This window comes from Triticum aestivum, chromosome 1A (assembly GCF_018294505.1).
Source record: "Triticum aestivum cultivar Chinese Spring chromosome 1A, IWGSC CS RefSeq v2.1, whole genome shotgun sequence".
In the NCBI taxonomy this organism is placed as follows: domain Eukaryota; kingdom Viridiplantae; phylum Streptophyta; class Magnoliopsida; order Poales; family Poaceae; genus Triticum; species Triticum aestivum.
The window spans coordinates 66152775-66161870 of NC_057794.1; positions in this window are offsets into that span (position 1 = coordinate 66152775).

Genomic DNA, 9096 nt, shown 5'->3' on the forward strand with positions numbered 1-9096 from the left:
TTTACCGGCTAAGGTAGCACCAGGAGAACTACTGCGATTGTGCCCTAGTTCATCCGGACGAGCATCTCAGTAGAGAAAGCCAAAAAGTGACTATCATGATATAGCGTGAGACTGGTCAACCACTCGATGACCTATCGGAATGTTAGAATTCCTCCGCCTTAACAAAGGGCCATTTTCCGGCCAGGCATATACGCACCCCGCCATTGGGAGAGTGCGGAGCCACCAGGGGCTATCTAGTAGCCCCATTGTCAAACTCCTATGGCTAAGTGAAAGTGTTCAAGCATTATAGTCCGGTTGCCTCGCTCGCTGCGCTATCACCTCTTTATCAGGACCAAGACATTGGGTTAAGTGTGAACACGCGTTTTTTGCGAGCACCTCCGCATTATATGCATGGGGGTTGAAGCCGACGGCTGCAATCTTTCAGGTTATACACATGTATACATAAACGACCGCACAGGAGGCATCATACTACTTTCAGGCAAAAGTATAAACACAGCCTTATAAAAACTTCATAAAAGCATTATGTTTACAATGAGAATACATATCACTCAAACATAATATTTTTCGAGCACTGGGCCTCTATCAAACGAGCACCCTCGAGAACTTCCTCAAAATAGTGTTCGGCAGCCACACGGCCTATGGCCAAACCCTGCGCCGCAACAGTGGTAGCGTCCATCTTCGCCCAGTATGCTTTAACACGGGCAAGGGCCATCCGCGAGCCTTCTATGCACGCCGACCTCTTCATCGCATTAATGCGTGGCACCGCATCAAGGAGTTGCTGCACTAAGCTGAAATAGTTGTTCGGCTTAGGCCCTTCCGGCCATAATTGATCCACAATAGACCTCATGGCGAGTCCGGACAACCTATTCAGTTCGGCCCATTCAGCTAGCTGGTCAGTCAATGAAACCGGACGCTCTGGAACGGGGAATTGCGTCCAGAACAGCTTGTCCACTTCATGATCTGTCTGACCTTGGAAGTACTTGGCCGCATCGGCAGCACTCGCCGCCAAATCCATATATGCATCTGCCGAGCTCCACAGCCGATCCAGAGGGGCATACCGTGGATCTCCGAACTTCCTCCATAACATGAAGGATTTTCCAGCCGCAATATCCCCGGCTTCCCGCAGCTCATCCTTCTTCGCTCTCATAGCAGAACGGGTGTCTTTGTCTGCCGCCGCGGCCTTCTCAAGGTCCGTTGCCTTCGCTTGGTTCTCTTTATCAAGGACCCAGCAACGGTCGACAGTGTCTTTCAATTCTACAACCATCTTGGCCATCTTCTCTTGGCTCTCGCAATGTGCAGCCTTCTCGGCTTTCAACTCTTCGGCCGCCTTCAAAGCAGCCGCATTACTACTCCTCGCTTGTTCCTTGGCTCGGGCAAGTTCCGCCCGCAAGGCTTCCACGGTGGCAGCCCCATCTGCAGTCACAACATATTAAAGATACTGGCATTATGCTGCTCTTACTATGTGGCGTTCACCGGATAATAACACTTACCCTGTGCCTCGTTAAGCCTCTTGTTAACAAGCTCGATGTCGGCGTCTGCCGCATCCAGTTGCCGTTTTAATTGGGCAAACTCCCTAGTCTTGCTAGCCACCGGAGCTCCCACCACCTGCACATAAAAGCAGATTGGTTATTGCCTGGGAATTTGATCCTCTGTTCGCCGCCATTCTCGACGACAACCAGAGTCTCAGGGGCTACTATAACATGTGCAGTACTATCACATATTATCTCACATACCTCAAAGCCTGTCAATAGACTCATAAAGGCTTCATGTAATCCGCTTTCAGCGGACGAGATTCTCTCCATCATCGTACCCATCAGCGTATGGTGCTCTTCTGAGATGGCCGCTCGCCCCACCAACTCCCTCAGAACGTCCGACCGCACACTAGACGGTGCCGGACTCTTTCGTATGCTCTCTTCGGGAGCCAGACACTGGGGACTTCTGGGGTCTACGGGACTATCTTCTAGCCTCACCGGATCCGGAGAGGCCCTCTGCGACGACACTTCGGGGTCGCCCACTTCTGGAGCGGAGGAGTCCGGGGGAGGCGTTTCTCTCTCCATCATCTCTGGAAGAAGATCCCCCGAAGACGAACTCATTTGAGAGGGGCTGAGGCCCGAACTGCAAGATATATGCGGTGGTCGTTTTCTCAGAGGAAAAAGATAGCATACTCTTACTATTAAAATATTTTGGATCACTTACGACTTGTTGGAGGGCAGATCCCCTCGCGGACTTTGTGCGGCAAAAGCACCCTCCGAGGCAGGACCCTCTGTGGGAGACTTCTTCTCCCGTTTGGAGGCTTCGGCTTCCGGATCCTCGGAAGCAGTCCTGTTCCTCCCCCGGTCGTCCTCCTTCGTGGAAACGCTCGTTCCCTCGATCGGAGCGGGTAGCGATGGGGGCCCGCGTTCGCCTGTATTATCCCCCCGGTATCTTCCTTCAAGGGCTCTGGGCAAGGTGCGACCTTGAGCATCTTCTCCAAAACCAGATTTTCCAAACCCTCAGGGAGGGGGCCAAACACCGAATCATCTTCGCCTTCGTTAGCCAGTCCTGGTCAAAAGGCAGATTCTCAAAAATAACCTCAAATAAAAGACAGTGTGTTCGGCTAGAGGATTTCTTACTTGTTCGGTGGCGCGATTACTGCTCAGGCCCACGTCTTCGGTGATATTCGGACACTCCACTTGAGGTCCGAAGAATGACTTGTACATCTCCTCGTGCGTCAGGCCTAGGAAACTTTGAATGGCACGTGGTCCCTCTGGGTTGAACTCCCACAAGCGCAGGGGCCGGCGTTTGCAAGGCTGGACTTGGCGAACCAGCATAACTTGTATTACCGCAACCAAATTGAAATCTCCCTCGAAGAGATCTCGGATGCGGCTTTGCAGTATAGGCACGTCCTTGGCTGGACCCTAGCTCAGACCCCTACTAATCCATGACATCAGTTGTGGTGGGGGGCCCGAGCGGAAAGCGGGGGCAGCCGCCCACTTGGTACTTCTAGGAGCTGTGACGTAAAACCACTCCCGCTGCCATAATTCAGGCACCTCTGGAAAGGAACCTCTCGGCCATGGAGCTCCTGCCATCTTGCCTATTGATGCACCTCCGCACGCTGCTTGTTGCCCCTCGATCATCTTCAGCCTTACTTGAAAAGTCTTGAGCCATAAGCCAAAGTGAGGGGTAATGCGGAGAAAGGCCTCACACACGACAATAAATGTCGTGATGTGGAGAAAGGAGTCCGGGGCTAGATCGTGGAAATCTAACCCGTAATAGAACATCAAGCCCCTGACGAAAGGATCCAGAGTGAGGCCTAGACCTCGGAGGAAGTTGGAGACGAACACAACATTCTCGTTGGGTTCGGGAGTAGGGACGACCTGCCCTCTAGCAGGCAGCCGATGCGAAACCTCGGCGGTCAGATATCTGGCCTCCCTCAACTTCTTAATATCCTCTTCCATAACGGAAGAGGGCGTCCATCAGCCTTGAAGGCTGGATCCGGACATGGTTGAAGGTCCGGAGCACCTAACCTGAGCTTTGGGTGTTAGAACTCGAGGCGGGGGAAGGGTTTGGTTGAGCACGGGAGGGGAAAAGCAAAAACCTTGTCCCCTTATAAAGAGGGTGAATATCAAGCGTCCTCTCCGTAGCCGTTTAGGACTTACCTATAATCTAGGAGTCCTAGACACGGTTGGGTTACCCACGAACAGCATTAATGAGAATCCCATGATTAGGGGAACACAATCTCCACTTCAGCAAGACGTGTCAAGAAACCGCCTCGCATTATGTGTGGAGCGGGTTAAGAGAAATGGTTCGAATAATCACCGGGCCATGACATGACGTCATGTTATCGAAACAAGCTAGCGGATTAGATCTGTGGAGACATTATTCTCTCTACGATGAAATGTGGAACTTATTTTGCAGGGTCGGACACTATCCTCGTATTCAAATTCTTCTGTGATGTATTCGGAGAAGGAACCCGCCTTGCAATGCCGAAGACAACTGCGTGCCGGACTCGTCGTCATTGAAGCCTGGTTCAGGGGCTACTGAGGGAGTCCTGGATTAGGGGGTCTCCGGACAGCCAGACTATCTCCATTGGCCGGACTGTTAGACTATGAAGATACAAGATTGAAGACTTTGTCTCGTGTCCGGATGGGACTCTACTTGGCATGGAAGGCAAGCTAGGCAATACGTATATGGATATCTCCTCCTTTGTAACCGACCTTGTGTAACCCTAACCCTCTCCGGTGTCTATATAAACCGAAGGGTTTTAGTCCGTAGGACAACAATCACAACATACAATCATACCATAGGCTAGCTTCTAGGGTTTAGCCTCTCTGATCTCGTGGTAGATCTACTCTTGTAACACTCATATCTTCAATATTAATCAAGCAGGACGTAGGGTTTTACCTCCATCAAGAGGGCCCGAACCTGGGTAAAACTTCGTGTCCCTTGCCTCCTGTTACCATCCGGCCTAGACGCACAGTTCAGGACCCCCACCCGAGATCCGCCGGTTTTGACACCGACAGGTTCCCATTATAACCCAACCGTGTAAGGAACGCAAAATCCGGGAACATAACACCGATATGAAGGAAACTAGGGCGGCAAGAGTGGAACAAAACACTAGGCATAAGGCCGAGCCTTCCACCCTTTACCAAGTATATAGGTGCATTAAGATAAACAAGATAATATGGTGATAACCCAACAATTAAACAAGTTCCAACAAGGAACGATCTCCAATCTTCACCTGCAACTAGCAACGCTATAAGAGGGGCTGAGCAAAGCGGTAACATAGCCAAACAACGGTTTGCTAGGACATGGTGGGTTAGAGGTTTGACATGGCAATATGGGAGGCATGATAAGCAAGTGGTAGGTATCATATCATAGGCATAGCAAAAGAGCGAGCATCTAGCAAGCAAAGATAGAAGTGATTTCGAGGGTATGGTCATCTTGCCTGCAAAGTTCTCAGAGTTGCCTTGATCCTCGTAAGCGTACTCAACGGGCTCCTCGTTCACGTACTCGTCTCCTGGCTCTACCCAAGCAAGAACAACAAGCAAAAGGAACACAATCAACCACGTGCAATGCTCAAACAACATGATGCAAACATGGTATGATATGCGGGATGCGGTATGTGATGCATATGCAATATTTGGAAAAGAATAATTGAACCTGGCCTCAACTTGGAAAACCAAGAGTGCCACTGGATAGAGGAGATGATTTCGGTTGAAATCGATATAAAGATCACCGGAATCGGACGCACGGTTTGGAAATGGCAAGCAAAACAAATATGGCACCGGTCTGCGATTAACAGCAAGTAGCCATCTAAATGCATCAAGATAAATATGCTACAGCACTCAAACATAGCAACAAAATGCATGGCAGGGATCCACTCAAGATGCTTGACAAAAGATGAACACTGAGCTACGGCTAATTCACTCAATAGCAGGTTCAAACAAGCATGGCAAAAGTGCAAAAGATAACAGGTTTCAGACTTAGAGAAAATAACACAAGTCAGGAATTTATCATCAGGAAGCAATCTTTAGAGCACGAAAACTGCAAGTTACAGGAACATATCATGGCAAAGCAAGGCATGGAATGAAGCTACTCAAAGCATATAACAAAAGTCCCTTAGTGACCATGAGCCAAAAGGGATCAGAAAATACAATTGTAAGCATGTGAGCATAGCAAAAACATAAACAGATTCAGACTTAGTGAAAAAACTGGAGCATGCAAAACAGTTAACGAGTGGGCATGTTTATGAGCTCGACGCACTCACTACGACGCATTGCATGACAAACTAAGCATACACCCAGCAAATAGACATGGCATAGAAACTAGACATGGCAAGAACAACAATGTAGCATGCACGGATCAACAATAAGAAGCTCGGCAAAATTGCTAAACATGTTAATAATCTGCCAGGAACATTTTATAGCAAAAGTAGAGCTCGATTGACTCAACCTAGGGTGCTCCATAATTGCAAACAAAGACATGGATGGATAGATAACCATAATATCTACAAACCATCCTCACTGATCATCCTCAAAAGAGGCACGGATCACTAGGAAACAACATGAATATATGGCATAAAAACAATAACAGGACAAGGACTTGGTGAAATTCGAAGTCCCTGAAATCAGCATCATTGAGTAAGCTATTTTGCATGCTTGTGCTAGTCACCACGAAGATCACGAAAATACATGGCATACACCCCTGTAAAGATGGCATGGCATGCATCAAAATACATGTAGAGCTCACGATCATAGCATGCACACATTAATCATGGCAAAAATGACAAAAGGCCATTTGCTGAAACAGATCTGACATAATCATCACATAGCCCTCTTCCAACAGCATTTCGGGCATCAAAATGAGCTCAAACGAAAATTATGCAATGATATGGAATGATGTACTCATCGAGGCGAACATTTTGATATTTTACACGCACGAATCAGAGGTACGGATGCAGAGTTATGGCATGACAAAGATTGCATAAAATTATTGAGCGAGAGGGAAAAGTCAACCCCGGATCTAGGGTTACTGTAGGTCCCGATCCAGATCTGACGAGGCACGGACTTCAAGGCGGCGGCGCTCTCACCGCACTTGACGGAGACGATGGCGGACGGCGGATCTCGGGCACGGGGAGGTCGGAGAAGGGACGCGGTGGCCGGAGCGGTGGCCGGCGACGAAGGAGACCGGGCGGTGAGGAGGCGCCGGCGCGGGGCGGAGGGTCGCGCTCGCCGGCGAGACAGTGCGGCGGCGCGGCGAGCTGGTGCGGGTGAGCAACGCCGGCGTCAGGGGCGACGAACCTGGCGCGAGGAGGTCGGGGGCGCGGTGGATCTAGGTCGGGAGGGCCGGACGCGGGGGCGCGCGGGCCTAGCGGCGAAGTGGGCGCCCGCGGGACAGCTGGCGGTTCCGGGTTGGTCGGTGGAGGCGGCGGACGTTGTCCGGCTAGACTTCGGACATGTCCGGCGGCTGGAGAGGAAGGAGACTAGGGTTTCGGGGAAAATCCGAAAATGAAAAAGGAGGGCTCTATATATAGAGGTAGGTGGAGCTAGGAGACTCCAAATTGAGCACGGTTTGCGGCCACGCGATCGTGATTGAACGCTCTAGATGATGGAAGGGGTTTAGGTGGGTCTTGGGCCATTTTGGAAGGGTGTTGGGCTGCAACACACATGAGGCCTTTTCGGTCCCTCGGTTAACTGTTGGAGTATCAAACGAAGTCCAAATGGTACGAAACTTGATAGGCGGTCTACCGGTAGTAAAACAAGGCCGCATGACAAGTATCGGTCCAATCCGAAAACGTTTAACACCCGCACACAAAAAGAGGTAGAAAGGACCACCCGAGGACATAGGAGCGTCGGAATGCAAACAGACAACGGGGAAAATGCTCGGATGCATGAGACGAACACGTATGCAAATGCAATGCACAAGATGACATGATATGAGATGCATGACAAAGGCAAAAACACACGAAGACAAAAACCCGACAACAAGGAAATAGAATAACTTAGTGCCGGAAAAGACAAGAGTTGGAATACAAATAAGGTAGATTACATCCGGGGTGTTACATCAGTGCTGAAGCTGATCTTCAAGACGATGGCTTCACAGATACATTCAACTTTGACTCAACTCCTCCAAGGAATGCTCACTTGCGTCGGACTCCCTCACTTGAAGACTCTGACTATTCTTCCTCAGCTGCAACAGTCAATGCCAGAGTCATAGACGATCAAGATGATGCTACCTCTCCACCTCCAACTTCAGCGCGTGTCGACACTACACCAAGTTCTTCTACACCATCGAACCTCAACGACGACCCTGCCTCATCACCTACTCCTCATGGGAACGAGTAGAAGCTCTATGTATTCAAACCTTTTTGGTCACTGACAAAAGGGGGAGAAGCATATGAGTTGATAGTCTTCAAGCGGGTTCATATGGGTGGTTGCTATACTTTTCCTACATTTGTCAAGTGCTTACAACTCTCGCTTTTGATACATTTGGTTCGTTTTGAGTTGTAACACTTAAACTTGATGGTCATCTTCTACCTTTTCGACACTATGTGATGCGATGATAAATTCAGCATGTGTGACGATAAATTCCGCACGAAGTCATTTTGCAGACGTCCATTTTTCATTATGCATGTCATTATCTTCGTTATATCCTTTCATGCATGATGAATTGTCTTCATAAGTAGAAGAGGAGCTCCGCAAGTACAACCTGCCATGTGCATTTGCATTCAAAAGCAAAATATTTATATGCACATCTTCAGGGGGAGCCTTTCTGCTACTTACGAAGACAATACCTAAATCCTTTACAATTTCACATACTTTTATCCCCGTTGAAAACTTCAACCAGTTTGTCATCAATCACCAAAAAGGGGGAGATTGTAAGTGCATCTAGTGCCACCCCTAGTTGGTTTTGGAGTACTGACGACAAATCTGGTTGAGGGACTAATGTGTTTGTGAGAATTGCAGGATAACACAGGTAGTAGTCCCTCATTGATTCGGTTTTCCTACCGGAGATGACCCCTAAAAATGTATGAAGACATTGAAGACAAAGGTGTTATGTGAAGATATTCACATTGAAGACTATGACAAGAGAAGACATCGGGTGAAGACTATGGAGCGCGAAGACTTAGTTGTTTCGTTGTTTCCTTTTCTTCTTTGTTGAGTCATAGGAACCACCATACTGTTAAGTGGGGTCCCAGTGAACAAAGTCAGAGTGACTAAAGAGATGCTTAACCAAAATCCTATGTCTCCGAGCGAAGACAATGAGAGCAAATCTTATCTAGAGCTGGATGAGTCAGCTTTACTTGTAGCCCAAGTAAAGTTGTCGCGGATGTTTGAAATCTGACTGTTGGAACACGTGTCAGTTCCTTAGTGACCCAGGGTCATTTCGGACAAATCAGGTCGGGTTGCCTAGTGGCTATAAATAGCCCACCCCCTACACCATAAATTGGTTGGCTGCTCAGAGTTAGTGCACGGCTTTTGTCGTTTGAGAGTAACCCACCTCGAAGCCTTTGAGAGAGAAATCCTTGCGAGGACAAAGCCCTAAACACCCAGAGCCAAAGAGTGTTAGGCATCACTGAAGTCTTCCTGTCTGTGTGATCTGAAGACTTGTTAC